This window comes from Notolepis coatsorum, assembly GCF_963971535.1.
Source record: "Notolepis coatsorum genome assembly, chromosome: 5".
NCBI lineage: Eukaryota > Metazoa > Chordata > Actinopteri > Aulopiformes > Paralepididae > Notolepis > Notolepis coatsorum.
Window position 1 is genome coordinate 99677190 of NC_140169.1, and position 26894 is coordinate 99704083.

The window sequence follows — 26894 nt, forward strand, 5'->3', positions numbered from 1 at the left end:
GCATCGACGGGGCACCGGTTGAGAGAGTCAACAGCTTCAAGTACCTCGGAGCCCACATATCCGAGGACTTGACATGGACCATACACATTAACAGTGTGGTGAAGAAGGCACGACAACGCCTCTACTTCCTCAGGCGCCTAAGGAAGTTCCAAGTCAGCCAGAAGATCCTTAAGAACTTCTACTCATGTACAATAGAGAGCATCTTGACCGGCAACATCACCTCCTGGTTTGGGAATAGCACTGCAAAAGACCAAAGCAGACTACAAAGAGTGACACGTTCAGCCGAACGCACAATTGGAGGGGGGCTCCCCACCCTCCAGAACATTTACTACAAGCGTTGCAAGGGGAAGGCTAAGAGAATTATTAAGGACTCGAGCCACCCGAACAACTGCCTCTTTGAACTGCTGCCGTCAGGCAAGCGATACAGGAGTCTCAAGGCGAGCACAGAAAGACTCAGAAGTAGCTTCTATCCCCAGGCCATCAGGCTGCTAAACGAACAATGAATGAACACTACACAACAACAACCACCAAACACACATAGCACACACATCCACACGCACACACTCACTTTAAACAAACACACTGTAGCACCCACTACACACACTTTATAGCACACACCCACTTTAAACAAACACACTGTAGCACCCACTCCCCACACTTTATATTTATGGATGAAGGATTGCACTACAACTCGTACACCTTACTGTAAATTGTACCTAAAATTGTACCTCATCCCATTTCTGCTTTGCACTAGATAGTACTGTACATTAGTACACTGCATAGTATTGTGTATTGTATATTATATGGTAACTCAGAACATTGTACATATGTCTATACCGAACAACTGTGACCTCATTTTCTTCTTCTAAATTCATGCTATATTATGTTATTATGTTATTTGATACTATCTTGTCTAGCACAGTCTCTGGAGCGTAACAGTAAGAAGCATTTTGTATGAAAGTATTCTGTACTTCTGTATGACAACTATTAAAGAACTTGAACTTGAACTAGCTGTTAGCTCACGTTAGCGCAAGTTAGTTCACTGTTAAAAACGAAATGTCCCATTGAACTAAATAATTCACTGAGGCGTTGTATTAACGTTATATATCCGGCTAGCAGTAGCTACAGATAGCTCCTGATATCAATGTCTTATAACACTGATTCGATGCGTATTCGAGCTGAGGGCTTGCTGAGCACAGTTAAGTAACGTTATACCAATAGGGTCCAGGTGCAGCGCCGGAGAATCCTGGCCGTAGCTCGAGGCTACTCGAGTATAGGTCTAGCTGCAGCTCCGGAGAATCCTGGCTGTAGCTGGAGGCTACTAGAGTACACACAGACAGTGGAGCTTGTTGCGTGGTGGCGATGTCTCGCAGATAATACAAGTACAAGTCTAATTATATAATATATATATTTTATAAAAAAAAAAAATTATATAAAATAAATTTTAATTTCTTTTAATCAAAAACGATCGGTATCGGATCGGTATCGGCCGATATGGCTCACGACGATCGGTGATCGGTATCGGTGGCAAAAAACGTGATCGGGGCATCCCTACATTAAATAATATGTACCTAGCACCAGGTGTGTCTCCTATATGCACCTACCTAGCACCAGGTGTGTCTCCTATATGTACCTACCTAGCACCAGATGTGTCTCCTATACTGTACCTACCTAGCACCAGGTGCAGGGGGCGAAACTAGAGCCCGCCAAGCGCCATTGGCGGTCAGTTTTTACGTTTGGCGACTCCCACTGAGAGGTCTGCCCGCCATGTGGCGGGCAATCAAATAGTCATGTGAAAACCGAAAATCATGATCCGATTCTTAGCAGAGTTCTCACTCGCTGTCTCAGCACAGACATGCAGCGCACCGCGCACTGCTCAAATTGCTCCTCCTACCCCTCCCGCACCTGTTTCTGTATGCTGCATGTAAACAGAGGCTATTGCCTCGGACAGTCACTGTGACGTTAGACTAGTCAGAGGGACCTCCGTGAGCTAATGTTAGCTACTGTTACAAAATGACCCAGTCAACTATTCACTTTTAGTTTAATACATGAGGCATTGTGTAACGTTATCCAGCCGGCTAGCTACTGATAGCTCCCGACATCAACAACTGCTCCAGCAATAGTCCAGTGCATAATACCTCCGTTGGCTAGGTAGCTCACGTTAGCTCACGTTAGCTCACTAGTCACTACGAAATGTCGCAGTAAACTAAATAGTTCACTGAGGCGTTGTCCCAATGCCATCCAGCAGTAGCTACAGATAGCTCCTGACATCAATGTCCTACAACATGCGTATTCGAGCCCCTGGCTTACATCGCATGAGGGCTGCTGAATAGGGTCCAGCTGCAGCGCAGGAGAATCCTTTCATGCTGAATGTAGAGTTTAGGGCCCAGCTGCAGCGCCGGAGAATCCTTGCTGGATCTGGAGGCCACTCAAGTATACACACAGACAGTGGAGCTGTTTGCAGACAGCGAGGTGGCGATGTCTCGCAGATAATACAACTACAAGTATGATTATATAATATATATATTTTATTTTAAAAAAAATTATATAAAATAATATTTTTTTTTTTAAATAAAAAAAAAGTTGGTAGGTAAGAAATATGCTTGGCGGGTAGATTCTTCCCATCTACCCGCCACTGGCCGGTGAGTCAAAAAGTTAATTTCGCTGCCTGACCAGGTGTGACTCCTATATGCACCTACCTAGCACCAGGTGTGTCTCCTATATGCACCTACCTAGCACCAGGTGTCTCTCCTATATGTACCTACCTAGCACCAGGTGTGTCTCCTATATGTACCTACCTAGCACCAGGTGTGTCTCCTATATGTACCTACCTAGCACCAGGTGTGTCTCCTATATGTAGTTTATGTACCTACCTAGCACCAGGTGTGTCTCCTATATGCACCTACCTAGCACCAGGTGTCTCTCCTATATGTACCTACCTAGCACCAGGTGTCTCTCCTATATGTACCTACCTAGCACCAGGTGTGTCTCCTATATGCACCTACCTAGCACCAGGTGTGTCTCCTATATGCACCTACCTAGCACCAGGTGTCTCTCCTATATGTACCTACCTAGCACCAGGTGTGTCTCCTATATGCACCTACCTAGCACCAGGTGTGTCTCTCCTATATGCACCTACCTAGCACCAGGTGTCTCTCCTATATGCACCTAACTAGCACCAGGTGTCTCTCCTATATGCACCTACCTAGCACCAGGTGTGTCTCCTATATGCACCTACCTAGCACCAGGTGTGTCTCCTATATGCACCTACCTAGCACCAGGTGTCTCTCCTATATGTAGCTACCTAGCACCAGGTGTCTCTCCTATATGTAGCTACCTAGCACCAGGTGTCTCTCCTATATGTAGCTACCTAGCACCAGGTGTCTCTCATATATGCACCTACCTAGCACCAGGTGTGTCTCCTATATGCACCTACCTAGCACCAGGTGTGTCTCTCCTATATGCACCTACCTAGCACCAGGTGTCTCTCCTATATGCACCTACCTAGCACCAGGTGTGTCTCTCCTATATGCACCTACCTAGCACCAGGTGTGTCTCTCCTATATGCACCTACCTAGCACCAGGTGTGTCTCCTATATGCACCTACCTAGCACCAGGTGTGTCTCTCCTATATGCACCTACCTAGCACCAGGTGTCTCTCCTATATGTACCTACCTAGCACCAGGTGTCTCTCCTATATGTAGCTACCTAGCACCAGGTGTCTCTCCTATATGCACCTACCTAGCACCAGGTGTCTCTCCTATATGCACCTACCTAGCACCAGATGCGTCTCCTATATGTAGCTACCTAGCACCAGGTGTCTCTCCTATATGTACCTACCTAGCACCAGATGTGTCTCCTATATGCACCTACCTAGCACCAGGTGTGTCTCCTATATGTACCTACCTAGCACCAGGTGTGTCTCCTATATGCACCTACCTAGCACCAGGTGTGTCTCCTATATGTACCTACCTAGCACCAGGCGTGGCTCAGGGGTAGAGCGGGTTGTCCAATGATCCAAGGGTTGGTGGTTCGAATCCCGCTCAAGCCCATGTCCATCCCACTGCCGTTGTGTCCTTGGGCAAGACACTTAACCTACTTGCCTCGTATGAATGTGTATGCATGTGAATGAATGTTGGTGGTGGTCGGAGGGGCCGTAGGCGTTGATTATTCGCCACGCTTCCGTGAGTCTGCCTCAGGGCAGCTCTGGCTGCAATTGTAGCTTACCACCACCGGTATGACTGTGTATGAACGAATAATGGACTCTGTGAAGCGCTCTGGGTCAGTGAAGAGCGCTATATAAATCCAAGTCATCATCATCATCATCTCCTATATGCACCTACCTAGCACCAGGTGGCGTCTCTACTTTCCGTAGCTCCATTTCTGCAGACCCCTCTCTGATTGGCCGAGCGCGCGCATGCGCATGAGCCGCAACAAGCTCCTCTAGCCAGGAATCGAAACTCCGTTAAGCTCCAGAGAGAGGCTGAAAACCGACAGTTCTTGCCCGACGGATGGGAGCCGAATCCCGGATCCGAGTTTTCTGATGAATACCCCCAAAACATGGAGGTCACGAACGCAATTTATACGCATGGAAGTATTGATTACGCCATAACGAATCATTAAAATAATATACCGTTAACTGGAATATGTTGTGTGTGCCTTTACACATATGTTGGATTATGTAATTGGTTTGTCATTAAAAACCAATAATAATCGCTCGCATCGCCGGCTTCGCTGACCAGAGCTCTCTCAGATTCAAAGTTTTAATTGCAGCCTGGAACATACATGTTTCGGAACCAATGTGTAACTAGACAGTTACAATATAACATTTATATTAATTAACCCAGTTAATGCCTTAAGAGAAAGAGTCTGGTAATCAATGTCACTTCGGATTGCTACGGAAATGTTGTGTCTTACTAATAATAACTAATTCCTTGGTCAATAGAAGTCTCTGTGATACTTTCTGAATATGATTTGGGAACATCAAATGGGCAGGGTTATAATAGAAGAAAGACAGTGTAAACAATATAATTAACTCTGAATATAATAATGAGGAAAAAGAAACAGGATACACAACAAGGTGCATGAGATGAGGTTATATGTAGAACATGGTACAGTTACAGTAAGTGGGGAGTGCGTCATGGCATTGGTACAGTTACAGTAAGTGGGGAGTGTAAACACTAAACAGTGATTCAAACCCCCTCAATGTACAGTTTGACAGCTGGGCTGTGTTGAACTTGTCACGTGAAATAACGTTATGTGAATAAACCTCGAAATAACCGCGAAATAACATAACGTTATGTTATATAACGTTACAAATGTACAGTTTCTAATAGCTGGCTGTGTTGTGAAATGTGCTTAACGTTATGAATAAACCGCGAAGTCACGCAAAATAACGTTATACGCGAATCTGGTAGTAAATTTCTTTTTATCTTCTTGATATGATAACATTACGTCCGCCTTTTGCCACGTGACGAGCTAAACCAATCAGAGAGGGGCTTCGCTCAACCAATCAGAGAGGGGTCTGCAGAAATGGGCTCAACCAATCAGAGAGGGGTCTGCAGAAATGGAGCTACGAAAAGTAGAGACGCCACCAGGTGTGTCTCCTATATGTACCTACCTAGCACCAGGTGTCTCCTATATGCACCTACCTAGCACCAGGTGTCTCCTATATGCACCTACCTAGCACCAGGTGTGTCTCCTATATGCACCTACCTAGCACCAGGTGTGTCTCCTATATGCACCTACCTAGCACCAGGTGTGTCTCCTGTGGGATATTTGTGGATATCCTGATGAAGAATGTCTCAGTCAACCGAGGCTTGGATAATAACAAGGTTTATTAACCAAACAGATAGAATACATAGAGAGAATGGCTGAGGCTCTCGCCCCAGGTGATCAGCTGAAATTACCCAGGTAAGAAGCCTGGATCGATCTCAAGAGGAGATCTATATAGTTAACAGGAGGGGGTGTGGTCCCATTTGATAGGTCAGATGGGGGGGGGGGGGGTACAGGTAATGGGGACACAGGGGAGGGGAGTGTCTTATTTCACAGAGAGGGGGGGGGGCACAGGTAAGGGGATATAGGGGAGGGGACTATATTTACATGAGAACATTATATATTATACCACAATACTCACTTTTCTTTCTTATAATGTGGGTGAGATTAATGTATAATATACCAGGATTGTTTGGAACAGGTAAAAGTGGGGATAATAGTTTAAAATAGAATTATTTACATACATGATTAATAGAATTATTTACATACATGATTCATGACATGATCGACTGGACTGCGGTCTGTGTTATTTTGATATCAGAGATGTGGGAATAGATATCACCCTTTTCTTTTATTAATCGCTCAAAATACCTATATCAATGAGTGGTCCTCATCTCTGATATCAAACAACAATTAACATAATCATTAGAAGCTATCGCTGTGCAAATATCTTGGCATACCTTCAGTCGTTCATGTCGTGACTCTGGGGAGCTAATGTGATCGTTTGTGCATACAGGCATCGTAATAAACCAATTAAATACATGCACTGTCTGTGTGGTCAGAGTGCACAGGGTGAAAAAACAAAATTGTGTTCATAATTATTAGGAATCGGATTTACACATAAGGCTAATGTGTACAAAAACATTTTAACAACCGTTAACCTGGTGGTTAATAAAACTAACATGATTGCTTCTGGGAAACTGTTCACAAATATATATATATATTTTTGCACATTTTGTGATGATTCTTGATGAAATTACTTAGATCCAGTTGTATTTAATCTGAGTTTGAGTGTCACTTTCATCTGTGATTGCCTCAGCTTTGTTGGTCTTTACTTAGAATCAGGCAATTTTCTCCATTTCTTCTCTATAAATGAGGAGATAAAACGTCTTATGCATCGCTTCTGTATGTAATTCTAGTGCATATACTATCAATGGTTCACCATACAGGTGCAAAACAACGTTGCATGTCCTCTTCTATGAGAGAATAAAACAACTGATTCTTTCTTGTCTGACAATACAATTTTGTAACCTAAGTAATTCTAATGTGATGTAATGTGATCATGTGGTCACTTCTTCCTTCAGCAATACATTTTAGCTCATTATTACTAACCATTGTTAATGCTTTCTCATTGATTTTTTTTTCATCACATCCCTAGTTCATCGTTTTGCAGATACATACAATTGTGTGAAAAGTTTCCTGCTTGTGAAGGTATTAATCTGAATGATGTTGCGTCGTTGTTGACAAGGTGTTCTCTGTCGGTCGTGTGGCAGGGCCTAACAGTAACACATAAAAATTAAATAAATATATACAATAGACATTACCTTAGTGGCTAATGTGTCAAAATAAAATTGAAAACCGTTAACCTAGTGGTTAATATAAAAGGTGATTATGATAATCGTTATGCATTGTTCTGTGGTCAAAACAAACTTGGTGTCTTGGAACAATCCAACTGGTTCTGCCCTGTTTAACAATACCATTTTGCAATGTGACTCTGTGATCATTTCTCATTGTCATTATAAAATTACAGTTCTTGTTTGTGAATCTGACAGTTGCTGTGAAGTGTTGATCATCTGTTCTCGGTCGGGGATGTGTCCTTCTGTGTGACCTGCTGTGTGTTGAACGTATCGTACATTCAGTTGATGTTTCTGTGAGCCTGTCGTGTGGCAGTAAGACAGTCTCATTTGCTATGTGTCTCTTCTTGACGATGCAGTCGGGAATATTCACTGGTCGCCGTCCATTCCCTGTCAAGGGTCACTTGTCTGCGCTGCTCTCCATCACCACCACACATCCGCCACTGTGCTCACGCTTGGCTCCCATCAGGCCCAGAGACATGGTGGTCAGGGCGTTTTTGAATGTGTTGTGCTGGTTTCGCTGTCCTCTCCTCGTCATTGTGGTACCACTTGATGGAGGGCGAGGGCCCGCCGGTGTAGTGGCTAGTCAGTAGGACGCTCTCTCTCACACGGATGACAATCTTGTCATGGGAATCCACCTTGATGGTCGGGGCTTTGGTTCCCATCTGCAGGTGATGGGTTTGGTCATCCAGGGACATTCCCCGGGTGATGACGTCAGCTGGGTTGTGTTTGGTATCCACATACCTCCAGCTTGCTTCTTCTGTTAATTCTTGAATCTCGGTGACTCTGACTCCCACGAAGACTTTGTATCTGCATGAATCAGACTTAATCCATGTGAGTACTGTCGTGGAATCTGACCACAAGATTGTTCTATGCACCGGAATGGTGAGTTCACGTTGGATTAACGTGGCTAGATGCGCTCCTGCGAGGGCTGCGCAGAGCTCTAGACGTGGGATAGATTGTTGCTTACGTGGGGCTATTCTTGAGCGGGCCAGTATGAAAGCAGTGTGTATCTCTCCTCCCATCTCTTGGGCACGCAAATAGGCAACCGATCCGTAGGCTACTTCGGAGGCGTCGCTGAAGACGTGTAGCTCAATCTCGCATGTCTCTGGCCTCACTGTGGATGGGAAGTAGCTGCGGCGTATATTGACACCTGGGAGTGAGCGGAGTTCCGTCTCCCACTCTCTCCATGTTGAGGCAAGGTGTGCGGGTATTGGGTCGTCCCAGCCCTGGTCCTTGTCCCATAGTGCTCGTATAATCATCTTTGCCCTGGTGGTGTAAGGTAGAATACATCCCAACGGGTCATATTGTCTGGCGAGTGTTCTGTACACACTCCGTCTGGTGGTCGGTATCGCCGCCGACCTTCCTTGCTCTGGAGCCAAGGGTTTGTGTCTATAGTGGAGCGAGTCTGTTTTGAAGCGCCAGACTAATCCTAGTGTCATTTCTTGGGCTTCTCCTGGGATTGTCGCCATCCAGGTCTCGCTGCTGGCAGCCTTGTCTGCGGAGGAGAGGCTGCGCAATACGTTCGGGTCACGCGTCGTCTCACTCGTCCTGTCCTCTCACCAATTCGTGATCTGAGGGTGATAAACACTGCCTTAGAAAACTCCTCACATAAATGATTCAACGCCTTTCTGCTAAAGAGGAAAATCATTTAGGGTTAATTCAATTTATTGTAAATAAAATCACTTAATTGAAAATAGGAAATGCAAGCCAATTGCATTAGCAGTGATTCCTTGTGTCAAGAAGGTCACATTCACTACAATCTTATCATTAGGCTTTAAATAAAATTAGTAAATGAATGGCCAAAGTCTTGAATCAGATAAAATAGTCTGTGGTGTTAAATTGAAGTTGATCTTACCTCAGGATGCGTACGATGGTGTGCTTCTTCAAGATACTTACCTCGCCATGACTTCTCGGTTGTTCTTCACATCTCAGTGTGGCTCATCATAGCATAGCATGGGGAAAAAACATAAATTCTAGGTAGCCAGTTAGTTTTGTCATCTAACCCTAACTAACCTTACTGTCATGCATTTGTCCTAATAAACTAACCTACACTGTAGCACTCAACACTTTGATGACCATTGTTACTCAGCTGATAGAGGTGTGCCCTGCCTGATGTCCTGTCGTACAGAACCTGTGAGTCGCTTTGGATAAAAGTGTCAGCTAACTGATCAATGTTGTTGATATCTTGTACATTTAGATAATTGTGTTTCAATTTTGGTGGTTGATAATTTTGCAGTCGTGGAAAGTACTTGAAATTTGCAAGGAGTTAGTGGTTAAGCAGAGAATAGAAGGAGGGGGATAGTATGTTAAATTGTTTTCATCATTGATCTTTCATCTCAGGCACTTCTACTTTGTTTGGTTTTATTCAGAATTCATATCTCTAATTTGTGTGCCTCTTGAAAAGAGATGATGAAAACAACTGGTTAGTTATTGTTAGTATGGGAATTAGGTAGACTTTCATGACTGCAACATCATCATTTGTGTCTGATTTCATGTTTAACTAAGTGGTTCTCTGTTGGTCCACCAAGTCTGTGGTCAGAGTGTAGGCATACCCTGTGGGTTTCAAGTGCCCATCCAATGGTGTCTGCTATCGTCGTCTCTAGGTGTGGTCAGAGTCCTCTCTAGGCATTTGCATTGTTTTGTCTCCCAAGTGCCCACTCTGAAGAAATTTACATGTGGGTATTTGGATGCAGATTTGTTCCAAATGGTCAATCGATTGTCTCTCAGCTCTGCACTGTCTCTCGGTTGACATGCAATTTGTTGGATTTTCTGTCTTTTGTGATACAATTTGGGTGTAGTCATTCACTGTTTTGCATCTCGCCTCAGAGCCAGATCTGTAAATACAAACACATGTTAATTTTCCACTCTTTTCTAAGACCTGGGTGAATCGGAAAGGGCTAGTTATCTTTCATTGGTTCTTTAGATAAACACATTAACTCAAGTGAATATAACCTAAACATCTTACTTTTAAACATGATCTATGTTGTTTGTGCCCAAGTTTTTTCAACATTGAAAGCTTATAAAGTCTAATCTAACGCTGTTTATGTGGACAATTCCTGTACTGCCATATACTGGAAACCGGGAGTGTTTGTTTAACTCTCCGTTTTGGTCAGTATGGCCGATACGCCCACAGATGTATTATAATTCTGAAACAGACATTGTAATTAGCTTTATGTGACTTATAATGTGTAAATTAAAGCAACATAAACACTCAAGTGATCTGAGATAGTTGTAATTTGCTGTAACTGATAGTTGTGTATATGTACAGTTTCTACGTCAAATGACTCCCTTTTCTTGACTCCTTTTGTATCACAAACAGTACTGAATTTGCAAATCTGGTATGTCATAAATGTACAGATGTAGCAGTACTGACTATCTGTATGTCATGTATGTCATAATATGTTCTGATAAATTGAAAATGGGGGACCCTGATGTAAACAAATCTGGTATTGAAAATGGGGGACCCTGATGTAAACAAGACTAAAGTCTCTCTCTGGTCTGCATCCCCTTAACAATTGTGTATTGAGCTGTGCTGTATTGTACCCATTCTGCAATCTGTTAATAAAGTTTTCAATCAATCAATGCATCTATATTTATGATTTTCATACTCACCGGGGACAGCTGTTGTGTTGGGTTGGATCCGTTACGTGTCGTCAGCAACCCGCATCTCGCCACCTCAACTCAACATTTTCCAATAGCAGCGCGCACATACATATACAAATAAAACATATACTACACGTGGATTTCACGCACCCTTGGCCTTGGGTACATTACACTTTACGTTCGCTTATGGATAGTTTAATATAAAATAATAACTTCACGGCGCGCATAGCGTCACGTCATTGCTCCATGCGACGTTCGTGTGTTCTCATTCGTCTCGGAAATAACGCTTTGCAATTCATACAGTATTTTTCCACGAGCTCTCAATAGCCTGGAATTCCTATACCAGCGTTTTGTTACCGAATGAACGCGCCTGTGCATATGTGAAACGTAAACAAACTGAAACGATAAAACTATACTTCCCCAAATGGCCGTTCCCGTGGGCCGGTGTTCTGCGGAATCCGGAAATTACTATCCTAGTTTGTTCCCGTGAACTGCACTTCAATGTTATTCTTTGTATATCGGTAACTCGTCTCTCAATGCTCGTCGCGCTATCCGTAGCCGGTTCTTGACTCAATAAAGCAACGCGACGGGTCCTATAATACTTGTGCACATACAAACGAGACTTAAAACAGACAAACAAACATTAATACATATAAGTTAACGTGTGTGTATATCTGACTGTATTGGATCGCTGTACGTTTAGTCGTCCAACATCTGTTGCGACAAGGCATTTATACCCTTGATATATAACTACACATCGTTATTAAAATCATAACGACCGAACCTGACTTCGAAATTTACCAGCGATATATTAGATTATATATACCTTTTAATCATACTCTCGGTCTCTTTTACTCGCGACTAATGTCCTGTTTAATGTACTTTCCGCGACTGATGTCCCTTTTAATGTACATTTACGTACTCCCGGGACATCGCGTAATCATGTACTAACTAGGACATCGCGTGATCATCTTCCCGCTATCTGTATTGATCAATTGGTTAATTTAATCCAAAATACATCGTTTTCAGGAATGGAAAAGATTGTGAGCTTAGTTTGAGGTTGAAACAATGAATATTATGACGCTACTCTGGTAATTTCTAATTATGATTCTATCAGCTTCTCGGTCCTACTTCCCGCCTCTTTGCAAAGGAATCACAGAACGTTTTTTAACAGAGTAGCGTTTTCAAGGATATCACATCTAATAAGCCCACGTTTCTTGCCTTGTTGCCTATTTTTTAGTCTGAATTAGACTTGGGGTAGGAATCCAACAACCTGTATTGTGTGCCTTAACTTTTGGTCGGCTCCGACTCGACCTGGAATAGCACTTCAACCTGTGTGCCTAAACTTTTGGGAATAGCACTATAACCCATCCTCTCAGAACCGCCTGATAAAGGACCCAGGTGCACGCGCGCCCTGGTAACGATTCTCAATACAGATCAGATATATTAATGCACATTATTCCTACTCAGCCATGATCTCAATATTTGACAACATTCTGTAATATTCACCTGGCACAGAGAAAAGCGGGAAGGTTTCAATTCCTTTCCATACATTTTGTCGACCATCCTATTATACTCACTTTTCTCTGTATAGTTGAATGATACAGCACGCCGGGAGGACGCAAAAAGTCCGTCACAAGTTCGTAGACGCCAATTGTGGGATATTTGTGGATATCCTGATGAAGAATGTCTCAGTCAACCGAGGCTTGGATAATAACAAGGTTTATTAACCAAACAGATAGAATACATAGAGAGAATGGCTGAGGCTCTCGCCCCAGGTGATCAGCTGAAATTACCCAGGTAAGAAGCCTGGATCGATCTCAAGAGGAGATCTATATAGTTAACAGGAGGGGGTGTGGTCCCATTTGATAGGTCAGATGGGGGGGGGGGGGGGTACAGGTAATGGGGACACAGGGGAGGGGAGTGTCTTATTTCACAGAGAGGGGGGGGGCACAGGTAAGGGGATATAGGGGAGGGGACTATATTTACATGAGAACATTATATATTATACCACACTCCTATATGCACCTACCTAGCACCAGGTGTGTCTCTCCTATATGCACCTACCTAGCACCAGGTGTGTCTCCTATATGCACCTACCTAGCACCAGGTGTGTCTCCTATATGCATCTACCTAGCACCAGGTGTGTCTCTCCTATATGCACCTACCTAGCACCAGGTGTGTCTCCTATATGCACCTACCTAGCACCAGGTGTGTCTCTCCTATATGTACCTACCTAGCACCAGGTGTGTCTCCTATATGCACCTACCTAGCACCAGGTGTGTCTCCTATATGCATCTACCTAGCACCAGGTGTGTCTCCTATATGTACCTACCTAGCACCAGGTGTGTCTCTCCTATATGCACCTACCTAGCACCAGGTGTGTCTCCTATATGCACCTACCTAGCACCAGGTGTGTCTCTCCTATATGCACCTACCTAGCACCAGGTGTGTCTCCTATATGCACCTACCTAGCACCAGGTGTGTCTCCTATATGCATCTACCTAGCACCAGGTGTGTCTCTCCTATATGCACCTACCTAGCACCAGGTGTGTCTCTCCTATATGCACCTACCTAGCACCAGGTGTGTCTCCTATATGTACCTACCTAGCACCAGGTGTGTCTCCTATATGTACCTACCTAGCACCAGGTGTGTCTCTCCTATATGCACCTACCTAGCACCAGGTGTGTCTCCTATATGTACCTACCTAGCACCAGGTGTGTCTCCTATATGTACCTACCTAGCACCAGGTGTGTCTCTCCTATATGCACCTACCTAGCACCAGGTGTGTCTCCTATATGTACCTACCTAGCACCAGGTGTGTCTCCTATATGTACCTACCTAGCACCAGGTGTGTCTCTCCTATATGCACCTACCTAGCACCAGGTGTGTCTCTCCTATATGCACCTACCTAGCACCAGGTGTGTCTCCTATATGTACCTACCTAGCACCAGGTGTGTCTCCTATATGCATCTACCTAGGCCTAACAAAATTAATAGTTGGTTTCAGGTTGGTTGTCAGTTTGGCCATGGGTAGGTAGGGAATTTATTTTATTTTATTTTTTTATTTTATTCTTTCCCATGGCGACTATGGATAGGGAATTTCTTTATTTAATTAAAATGTTCACAACAACATGGATGCATGTACTCTGCCAGAATGTTTAATATCCATAATACTAAATGTTTGACTAAGATTTCTATGAAACTTTATTATAAAAAAAAAAAAAAAAAAAAAAAAAATCGAATTTTTCATTTTTTTTTTAAAAAACTCATAGAATATATTGGGTCGCACCTAAATCGGCAGGGTCGGTCGGCAACCTGAAACCAACTATTATTTTTGTTAGGCCCTAGCACCAGGTGTGTCTCCTATATGCACCTACCTAGCACCAGGTGTGTCTCCTATATGTACCTACCTAGCACCAGGTGTGTCTCCTATATGCACCTACCTAGCACCAGGTGTGTCTCCTATATGCACCTACCTAGCACCAGGTGTGTCTCTCCTATATGCACCTACCTAGCACCAGGTGTGTCTCCTATATGCACCTACCTAGCACCAGATGTGTCTCCTATATGTACCTACCTAGCACCAGGTGTCTCTCCTATATGCACCTACCTAGCACCAGGTGTGTCTCCTATATGCACCTACCTAGCACCAGATGTGTCTCCTATAAGAGTCCTATATGCACCTACCTAGCACCAGGTGTGTCTCCTATATGCACCTACCTAGCACCAGGTGTGTCTCCTATATGCACCTACCTAGCACCAGGTGTGTCTCCTATATGCACCAGGGTTCGAAATTAACAGGGGCTTGGGGCATAATGCCCTTGAAAATGGACAAAATGCCCTCGAAAATCAGTTAAGGGGGGCACTTAATGCCCCCGACAGTTTACTAATTATATATATTTATCCGGTAATGGAGCGTCTGTGTATCGTACGGTTCAGATGACGCGCAAATAAAAAAATTCATTTGGCGGAGCCGGTGTTCTGCACTGGCTGCAGGCAGCAGCAGCACTGCAGCCCAATAGGGTCCAGCTGCAGCCAGGTGCTAGTCAGTTTGTGTAAAAATGACACGCACAATATAAATCAATCTTCATTACGACTTTAAAAACATAGCCATTAACATTACATAGGCATACACACATCTTGCCATAGCGTTAGCAGTTTGTACAAAACAACGCACGTTTTAACTATGGTAGCCCGACGCAGCCCGCAAGCTAATACTGTACAGTCAATGAAATGTCACCGTAGCTACTACTAGCTACTGTAGCAGAGGAGGAAATGGGAGTCTGAGAGGCGGGGTGTTTAAAGACAATGATAGGCGTTTATTCAACATCCAAGAAGGCTAACATACAACTGTGTTTTACTAACTCCAACCGGGACTATTACCGCTGTCCCACTGCATGTTGATGTTATGAACTCCTCCTAACGTTACCGGAGCTGAAGGTGCCACACGCTAAAATGTCCGTGGGGACCTGCGCCAACCCATAGATAGTTCCAACTCACCGAATTACGTAATCCACCACAGTTGCACTCAATATTTAAATAATGTTAGTCTAAATAAATGTAGACAGAAACATAATAATTTCAAGCAGAAAACGAATCTTTCCATTAAGAACTGACAATCAGGGAATTTAAACATGGTTGACATTGTTTTTGTGTGTTTATATTAAAGAAAGGAAAGTCTAGTGCTGGCTGAGCATATTGTTTGTTTGCACTAAGTTAATACTTTGACAAATGTAGCCTATATTTTTCAGTCAGTTCGGTCTTTGTGTGCCAAACATTATTTAAGGCTGTAAACACTGTAAACCTTTTATTTTATTTTTAATAAATGAGAAGCATGTTTAGATTTGAGTGTTACATTTTTTTTTAATAAAAATTTACGTATATCGAACTGAAAACCGTGACCCCAAAATCGTGATACGAACCAAACCGTCCAAAAAAAGCCCCCTAAAATCAATTAAGGGGGGCAAAAAAAGCCCTTGAAAAAAAAAGTTAATTTCTAACCCTGATATGCACCTACCTAGCACCAGGTGTGTCTCCTATATGCACCTACCTAGCACCAGGTGTGTCTCCTATATGCACCTACCTAGCACCAGGCGTCTCTCCTATATGCACCTACCTAGCACCAGGCGTCTCTCCTATATGCACCTACCTAGCACCAGGTGTGTCTCCTATATGTACCTACCTAGCACCAGGTGTGTCTCCTATATGTACCTACCTAGCACCAGGTGTGTCTCCTATATGCACCTACCTAGCACCAGGTGTGTCTCCTATATGCACCTACCTAGCACCAGATGTGTCTCCTATATGCACCTACCTAGCACCAGATGTGTCTCCTATATGTACCTACCTAGCACCAGGTGTGTCTCCTATATGCACCTACCTAGCACCAGGTGTGTCTCTCCTATATGCACCTACCTAGCACCAGGTGTGTCTCTCCTATATGCACCTACCTAGCACCAGGTGTGTCTCCTATATGCACCTACCTAGCACCAGGTGTGTCTCCTATATGTACCTACCTAGCACCAGGTGTGTCTCCTATATGTACCTACCTAGCACCAGGTGTGTCTCCTATATGTACCTACCTAGCACCAGGTGTCTCTCCTATATGTACCTACCTAGCACCAGGTGTGTCTCCTATATGCACCTACCTAGCACCAGGTGTGTCTCCTATATGTACCTACCTAGCACCAGGTGTCTCTCCTATATGTACCTACCTAGCACCAGGTGTGTCTCCTATATGCACCTACCTAGCACCAGGTGTCTCTCCTATATGCACCTACCTAGCACCAGGTGTCTCTCCTATATGTACCTACCTAGCACCAGATGTGTCTCCTATATGCACCTACCTAGCAGCAGATGCGTCTCATATATGCACCTACCTAGCAGCAGATGAGTCTCCTATATGCACCTACCTAGCACCAGGTGTGTCTCCTATATGCACCTACCTAGCACCAGGTGTGTCTCCTATATGCACCTACCTAGCACCAGGTGTGTCTCCTATATGCACCTAGAATCTTGTATATATGCATCTTGATCTTGTATTTTTTTTTTTATTATACTGTATTTGTATTGTATCTAGTGCATCTTATCTTAGCAGCAGAGGTGTGTCTCCTATATGCACCTAGCAGCAGAGGTAGGAAATTGTAATAATTATTATTATAATAATGCTAAATGTCTTTGATCATAATTATACAGGGCCCCGCATTGTACATAGTGCGAGTCATGCCTCTCAGTTTTCCTAAAGGTGGAGATAGAAGTGACCTAAATAATTATCGACCAAGTCCCAGACACTACCTTTTGATCATGAATGATATAGTATCCGCCCTAGACAAAAGATAACATTGTGCTGCCTAGATGTGTAGACCATTCTCTTCTTTTACAAAGACTATGCAGTGTTGGGTTTCATGCAAATGCTTGCAGTTGGTTTCAGAGCCGTTTATGTGAGAGACTTCAATATGCAAAAACAGGGAATGCCCATTAAGAGTCCCCACCAATTACAAGATGGGTTATCCATCCTCCTGGGTCTTGTTTTATTTACCATTTATATTGGTAAATGGACTACATTTATATAGCACTTTTATCCAAAGCACCTATGCCTCACATAACATTCACGCTTTCACTCACACATTCACACACACAGACATCGCAAGGTGCCAACCTGCTCATCGGGAGCAGTTAGGGGTTAAGTGTCTTGCTCAAGGACACTTCGACATGGAGTGTCAGGACTCGGGAAGAGTCGCAATGAAAAAAAAGTTCCAAAGATCAGAACTAATCCTTTACGCTTTAATACGCGTCACCCTTATTCTGATCATAACCTTTATCCTATCTGCTGTTCTCTCCTCAACCACAGACAGTTATTAAGTTCTGGACTAAATGGGGCTCCGCTCCATCAATCTTCTTGAACATTACCAGGTTGCACAAGTCCTGCTTGGATTCATTCTTGGACATCAGCCTCCTGCTGGCCTCCTGAGCCCTGGTCCCGCTCCATCCCTCCTGCTGGCCTCCTGAGCCCTGGTCCCGCTCCATCCCTCCTGCTGGCCTCCAGAGCCCTGGTCCCGCTCCATCCCTCCTGCTGGCCTCCTGAGCCCTGGTCCCGCTCCATCCCTCCTGCTGGCCTCCTGAGCCCTGGTCCCGCTCCATCCCTCCTGCTGGCCTCCTGAGCCCTGGTCCCGCTCCATCCCTTTTTTCTTTTTCTTGTGAAAAGTACTTAGCAGATGCCTCCCTTTTTTGACCCAACCCTCTCGATTAGGGCTGGGCGATATGACGATATTATATAAATATCGGGTACAGTTCATTAACGATACACTTTTTTAACGTATCGTGGATATCGTGATGTTTTGCCCAAGAGGATTGTGTTGCGTCAATCTGGTCCACACGTTCAAACAACTCCGCCCCCACACACACACTACTGCATCAAAGTTACTACTTATGATTAACAAAGGCATTCGTTTTGTGGCATTAACGTTATATAGTTACATGTTCAATAACATCAGCGTATTTACCCGAACATAGCAACGTCCGAGGACGACATAGATAGCAAGCATTACTCGTTCATATCTCAGCCCGTGCAGAGTTGTTTGTGCCCATTCTGCGGTCTGTTAATAAAGTTTTCAATCAGACAGATGTATGGAAAGGCTTTTATTATAACATTCGTTGCAGTAAAATCATTATGCCTCGTTTAGTCATGCTGTGGTGCGCTGGTAATCTAACTCGTCGGCCGCGGGGAGCTGTTGTTGTTGTGGTTGAGCTCTCGTCAAAATCAATGGAGGACATTCTGGAAAGTAAAAAACGAATAGCGCTTGCCGATTGGTGCTAAGAACAGCAGGGCGGGTGCAAGCGGTGTGACGTAATTGGCAGACTCGACTGTCAATCAAAATTATTCTGTTGCCGGCTGAATGATTGAATGAATGAAAACTTTATTGCAGAATGGGTACAATACAGTACAGCTCAATACAACAACAGTGGACTGGAGGATGAAGACCAGAAAAAGACTTTCGGCTTTTTTACATAAGGGTCCTCCATTTTCAAGTAATCAAAACATTTAGAGACATACAAATATACAGTAGTTTCATAAAAATGCTAAAATGCTATTTATTGATTGATTGATTTAAAACTTTATTAACATATTGCAGAATGGGTACAGTATAGCTCAATACATACAATTTGTTAAGGGGATGCAGACCAGAGAAAAACTTTCATCTTGTTTACATCAGGGTCCCCCATTTTCAATTAATCATATTTCATATCTAAATCATATATATCATTGCTAAATATATGCAATATATAATCTAATAATCCAATAATCTAAATCTAATATATAATATAAAAATGCTAAATGCATGGGTATTTTATTTTGTCTTTAATGTTAGCTTGCAAACTCAAATACTGTCTTGGTAAGCCTCATAATGAATTATTTGGGGGAAAAAAGAAAAACATTGTGATGTGTATCGCCGAGGTCAGAAAATATCATGATATCATATTTAGGCCATATCGCCCAGCCCTACTCTCGATGCTTTGTGTGTGGCAAGGCTAGCCGAGAACCTCTATGGGGGTGTTGATGATGTTCTCCACCTCTGAGGTGCTTAGGGAGCAGGTGAGAGGTGGTTCTGAGTTCTGACACACCTTCTGACCAGCTGATCAAGCCACCAATGCTGGAAGTGTCACTATTGATGTGAGGTGTTCTTCTGATCCTGACAGAGGAGTATCCCAGCTCAGTGTCTGGATCCCCCACTCCCCTGGTGGCCAGGATTCTCTCCACTCCCTCAACCCTCTCTGTCTGATCCTCAGAGCACAGCAGTGTTGGAGGATGGCTTCACTGTGGGCATACCAAGCAGATCTTCTCACAGTTGGCATCACAACATCCAGCAGCTCCTGTCACATCCTGAAAAAGGATGTGCCATAGGCCATTCCATCCAGGAGTGTTTGAACTTCACATTGAACCAACATGGATAATACACTCCAATGAGGAGTCTGTTTGCTGTGGTGAGCCAGTGGCTGTGGTTTACCGGTCCAATCTCCAGCAGAGCCAGCCTTGCAGATAGCACTCCATCCCTGATTGCACAGACCGGCTTATAGCCATAGTGTTGATCAGTTGAGAGATCTTGAATGATCTTCTCAGGCAGCTTGATCAGTGGCGGGCCAACAAAAGATCCTTGTGAAGTTAAGATTGATCTCCAAGTCTGTAACAGAATCAAGGAGCTGTCCTAATGGCCCACACATACATATATATATATATATATATATATATATATATATATCTTTCTCCCAGGTGCAGCTCCAGCATTACACCTGCCTTCACTCCAGTGTTGACACTCCAAAGTCTCCTCCAATGGCCCACAAGGTCTTATCAGAACCGCTCTCTTTCATCCAGGCAAACAGGACCTTAGCATCTGCTCTGCACGTCGTGACTCCTCTTTAGTTGCTTTTTCTGGTGTAAAGTGGAACAGATAGTTGCTGCCAGGCTCACTAGCAACACTAGTGTTCTTCCTTTATCTTTGCAGGAAAAGATTGGTCATGGTCACTGCCCTAAAAACGAATTCCCCATTAAGAAACGCATCATTTAGACACCTTGCATGATAGGATTTCCTTTAGATTCATGTTGGAACCCATGTATGGCCAAGGGGTTCAAAATGGTAAAATTTGCCATTTTGCAATCCAAAATGTTGTAGGTTAGTTATCCTATCCGAAAAATAAGCCCATATTTGAATTCCCCACAAAAGAACACATATTTTAGACAGCCCTCTAGATTGATTTTCCAGGGGGGGGGAAGTATGGCCTGTCAGTCTGTCTGTCTCTCTTTCTGTCCCCCTCTCTGTAATATTTGTACGCACCAAGTTGAGTAGAAGTGTGTGGTCGTGAAAATGACAAGTCTGTGAACAAACAATTCAAAAAGGCTTCTATCTCAGGGTAAAGGGGTCTCTTGACTGAACGTGGTATGTTTTTAGAGAAAACTAGAATAGATTGCGTGCCTCAACAGGCGGCATAGGCCCATGTCTTGAAGTTGCCATGGCGGTTTTCCAATCAATCACACAGTCCCAGAAAATCTTTTACTTATAATTACATTTGTATGAACTAAGCAGGTGAACTGTTGGCACTGGCAGGTCAAGTATTTAAAGATTGTGTGAAATGTGAAATGCACACCAGCAAGCAGAGTAATCCCTCCCTCTATCGTCTCAGCTCCTCCTACCTACACAGGTAGAATACAGGTAGAATGACGAGGTACAGTATGGCAAGCCTACCCATACTGTGCCATCCCTACTGGTCAGTGGAAATTAGCTATTTTACTGTATGATACGATACATTTAATTTAGTGCTGTCAAACGATTAAAATATTTAACTCGATTAATCGCATGATTGTCCATAGTTAACTTGCGATTAATCGCAAATTAATCGCATTTTTATTTTTTTTACCTTACACAGATCTTTTTCAAGTTCCAAGTTTTAATACTCTTATCAACATGCGAGTCTACAAATGCTTGCTTTATGCAGCCATTTAACACAAAAGGATGACCCTCATGCATTGCAAATTTGCATCAAATTCAAAACAGAGTGATGCACAAAATAACTTAAAAGAAAATAATAATTTAAAACAATGAATAAAGTGTGCATGAAATAATAGGGGAAAGAAAACGTTAGGAACTTGTTACATTCACACACACAAGGGCTGATTAATCACACCCCCCCCCCTCTCTCCCTCACACACACACTCTCCCAGCTCTCTTTCTCTCTTGCCCCTTCCTCATCTCTCTCACCCCCCTCTCTCTCTCTATATCTCACACACACACACACACACACACACACACACACACACTTCAGAAACAAACATAGTATCAATGAGAGCATCAATAATACACCTGAGTGAAGTCTAGTAAAAAAAAAAAAAAAAAAAAAAATGTTTAGTTAATCTTGAGTTAAAAAAATTAGTGGCATTAATAGAATCGGGAGTTAACGCGATATTAACGCGTTAACTTTGACAGCCTTTATTTTATTTATATTGCGCCCGCAACCAATAGTCGCAGCCCGGGAAAAAAAAGAAAAACAGAAAGACAGGAACAATACGAAAACAGAAAAAATACATGCAGGCCAACCAAGCAGACAGACATAATACACCAGTCATATGCTACACAACACAAAACCAGCTCACTTGTTTACAGTATCATGTGTGCTCACATTAGGAAACAGCCTGTCCTTCATACAATATACTGTGTACTGTATCATGTGCGCTCTCATTAGGAAACAGCCTGTCCTTCATACAAGAGACTGATTACTGTTTTTGTAGCATGTGTGCTCACATTAGGTTTTGATTGATTGATTGAAAAGTTTATTAACAGATTGCAGAATGGGTACAGTACAGTACAGGTAAAGCCTGTTCTTCATACAAGGGACTGCAAACAACACCCCTGCTATCAGAATGACATGTTTACAAACCGCTGGCTGTCACTGGCTGGCTGCAGAAATCAGCCCAACTCTAGTATCAACCAACCTTGGAAAAACTGGTTTAAATTATATCATCACAGCAACATTTGTCATTCAATCTCTTCCTTGTAAGATCAATGCCATCCCCACGCCATAATCACACTTCCATTTTCAAAGTTAAATACCTACATGTTTAAAATCATCAACCATCATCAGTGTTGAACAGTTCAACTTGAACTGCAGGGATAAACATTAAATATCATCCCACACAATCGCATTATAACTGACACTGTCTGGCAAAATAACAGCATTTCAAACAACACCCCTCTGGTCTGGTGACAGAAGGTGTAAGTCATGTCAACATCTAGACTACTAATAAAAACAAGAGTCTGGAAAAGACGACATGGTTTTAAAATATCAAATCGTGATCGTCCTTTTTCTATAAAAAGGAACATTGAGGCTCCTAAAACATTATGATAGAACATGAAATAACATCACATAACGGTTAAATAGCTCCCCACTATACATGGTCCCACATAACCATAATAACATCCATTAGGATCAACATTAGCTACTACCGTTTTCAAAATAGCACGGTTATAATCTGCACGACACGAGTTGTTATTGAATGGTCTTGTGTTTCCAGAGTGCTTATATAACTATATATAATATATATTATGATAAGCAGACCCTCCAGCAGGACCTCCATGTGGGACAGGACGCTCTGGGCGGAACAACAACGCGCTTTTCGTCGCCGTTTTGAATCACCGCCTGTTTATTCTACTATTAAATAGACCAGAGGATGTTTATATTTCACATCTTGCAACACGTCGATGCTAGAAATGTACAGATATGAATATAAGACCACGTGAAAAGAGTCGCTTCTTGGAACAGAATAACATGGAAGGCAGACACAATGCGCCAGATAGGAACTGGTTTGGTCGTTGCCCCATAAAACAGAGTTGCACTGCAGTACCCATCATGTACAATGATAGTGTGTATATATTTATATATATATAAGCTACAACAGCATAGTTAGGAAACAAACTGATAACAAACACACGCAGTTCTGCTGCAAACGTTCCGGAAAAAAACAGCGTTGCAGCAAAACATCTGCAAACAGTGACCTAGAAATCACTGATTTAAAAGGATTTAGGTTTAAGATTTTTATAAAACATGATTTAAAAGTGTCTTTACCTGCTGGAATCTCCAATAAAGATGAACTTTTCAAACGTGGTCTCTCTCTCTCTCTCTCCCTCTCTCTCCCTGATAAAAACACAACTAAATTCCCACTAGGAGGAGGGGCTCAAAGATAGCGAAACTGTCAATCATGTAGCCACGCAACGTCCTCGTACAGTGAGAATTATGTTCGACGGCTCTCATTGGCTGTTAGGGTATTACTGTATTCGGATAGTAGGATGTGATTGGTCGACAGAGCTGTCAGTTTGAGGGTTGAAATACATGTGGCGTGGAAGACGAGCGCCGTCTAGTGTCAACCCGTATTATTGTCGGAAATACCTTAAAAGGATATTTCACTTTTAGTTGAACTTGTCAGGTTTTAGTTTACCTCTATGTAAAGTCATCTGTGACCACTGATGTCCCTGTCGACTGTCGTCCACTGTCAACGCCACCATTCCTCCCAGGTGTCAGGCTCCTCATTCACTTCCATTCATTTGAAAACCGAGTCCAGGGTTCGAATTACGGGGGAGCTAAGGGGAGCCCTGAAAAGGACATGGGCTCCAGGCTCCCCTGAAAGCCTACTTTGAGACATTCAGGGGGAGCTCTAAAACATCATCCATTTTTGTGTCACACAGGTGACAGGTTATAGATTTAGATTTTCTGTACATTTAAGGTTCCTGAAATAAATAATAATAAAAATATGTCAATGTTGTGTGTTTAGTCGCTAATTACACTCCAATTTCCAAACATTGGTCCTCATTCTCGAACGGACATACGTAAAAGTTACAAAGGAATTCCTTTGTAACTTGATTTACGTACTTATTCAGCATTGTTGAACAGCTTCGTATTGTAAACTTTTTGTAGGATTTATGTAGGATTTACGAACTCAAAAAGGTAGTCGTAAGTCGGACAGACCGGTGTGCTCCCGTGTTTTCAACAGCTTTCTCTGGGACAGAGACAAGTCATTGGGGATTGCAGATACTACAGACATCCGTGGAATTAAATAATTATAATGATAATAAATACGACAATATTTGTATCATTAACAATTACGTTTAGCATTTATAGTCCTGACTCAATGAGGCATTGTGAGCATTACACACACACACACTGCAAACTAAATAAATAAGAACTAAACCGATCGCCACGGATATAGCTACTGTATAGTGGAATATACTACACTTTGAGTGCCACGGACGCGTTTTGTGTTAGTTCATGCAGCCAGTTGAATGCCAGCAACGCTATATAGCGTTTGTTTGTCGTATTTTTATTTATTAGCGATTTTAATTCATATTTCATCAATCGAGCCTCACACTAGTGTTGCAGACTCTCTCTGAGCTCCATTGGGAAAATACCGCCCCCTATCGTCTCTCTCTGTGTAACTGCACCCCATTAGATTAGATTGATGAAGGGGGGGGGGGGGGGGGGGGGGGCAGTTTCCTCATCTTACTTTTCCGTCAAGCCAACTGAAGGATCCAAGTGATCGCCGAGACGCAAAACAACGTGGAATACATATTTACAGTATCCAACGCTGAATCAATAAACGCGATCGATATTTGGAATGGCGATCAGGAATTGGAATAATCTTTTTGGAGAACATCTGATCTGAGGTAAGCAATTTATTTGACCAGTCTTGGGGTAATCGGATCTGTTTTGACCTATATATCAGCGTGTGCCCTATGTGTGTGTGTGTGTGTGTGTGTGTGTGTGTGTGTGTGTGTGTGTGTGTGTGTGTGTGTGTGTGTGTGTGTGTGTGTGTGCGCTGATCAGATAATGAGAGAATATATTTTTCAGATCGTTTATATAGCGTGCATAAGTACACATATACTATCGATAATGTAGCGTTTATTTGAAAACGATTCATAAATAGGCAGAAAAATTACAACGTTTTTTGTGTATGCCAGAATATTCCAGTAAATGCCGTTTATCACGGAATCTATATATTTTCCTGAAAAACGAGGGCTTTTCAAAATGCTATAAAACGGAAATGAACCGATTAAAAAACAATCCGTTTCAACAATGTTGACTGCAAACAAGTCATTGATAAATGACGGGCAGATTAGACACATAGCCATCATTTAAGACAGAGATTATGCGTTCACACCGCTATCATTGAAGTGGGTGGTGGCATTCAACCACGTTTTACCATGTTAACAAGTGGCAACCAAAGTGCCATATACTGTCTTCTTCTCTATGATATTATTTATTGTTGGTTTGATTCATTCCTATTGCTAGAACTAAATAAATGCGAGGAGAAACAGCTTATTGAGGCAGCCTCAAAGCACGAGCACACACACACACACACGTGTACACGTGCAAAATGAAAATGCAAAGTAGGCTTCCATTATTCGAATTACTTGTTTTATTAGGTATTATTTATAGTAGTAAGTCCTACTGTAAAACATGACATATTATTAGCATGACATCTCATTTAGTAATGTCAATATTGAACGACTGCGTGATTGGCTCTTGACAAGCGAAGATTTTGGCCACTTACGGAGACAGCTTCACGCGTTCAGGAATCAGGGGGAGGATTTTTGTAAATTTGTTGGTACGAAATTTTTACCAAGATATGAGGACCATTGTCTCCACTAATAAACACAATGCTGTGTCTATTCCTGCTGTGGCCATCCATGCATAGCAGTGCTGCACTCAAATCACAGAGGTTTATGTCACCACTTCGCAGTATTTGAATGGTAAACTAGAAAAAAAACAGTGGTTTTATTTTGGATTTCTGAACGTCTATATGGAGAAAATGTCAAAACGAAAACAACCAAGCCTCGGACAATTTGGATTCACCAAAAAAACGAAGACAGCGACAACGAGTGATGACAACAGTGCACCAGCTAACGTCATTTTGCCGGGGGTTGGCAGCGCCGGTTGCTGACAGGGACAGCTCCAAGGAGAGAGAGGCTTCAGCGCAAAACACCACCAGAGCGCAGGTATATCGATATTTCTAGGCTTACAGCAGTTAAATATCGATAACTCAGGTTATATATCGTATAGCTCCGCTCTGCGTCATACTGTAATACTCTTCCATATCAGTATTAGCACTGAATACATTTTCACATGCACCTTTACACACCTCATCTGCCTGGCCACACCCCCATCCACTCCTCTACATAAGCAGGGGTGTGGCCATACTAACAGCTCCTTCTTTGTTTTCACCACGGCAAGTGTCTGTATACACCACTTTGAGACTAGTGAAATATTGAAGAGGAGCTGCATTGACATTGTTTCTTGTTTTTTCTCTCTCTCACCAATTTAAGAGAAAAAGCTGAGTTATAATGTCTTCTTCGGGGGGTTCGAGCGCTCGCAACGTCACCCTACACCAACGGTTCT

The 26894-nt window shown here is 42.9% G+C and overlaps 1 protein-coding gene across 1 annotated transcript in view; it reads right to left on the minus strand.

Annotated features, from left to right (window-relative positions):
• The window catches only part of epb41l2 (erythrocyte membrane protein band 4.1 like 2), a 160007-nt gene extending 136334 nt beyond the window's left edge, over nucleotides 1-23673 (minus strand). The window contains exon 1 of the mRNA XM_084314197.1: nucleotides 23571-23673. The gene's annotated coding sequence lies outside the window, so the exon portion shown is untranslated. The remainder of the gene's footprint in view (nucleotides 1-23570) is intronic.
• Between the last annotated feature and the right edge of the window lie 3221 nt (nucleotides 23674-26894).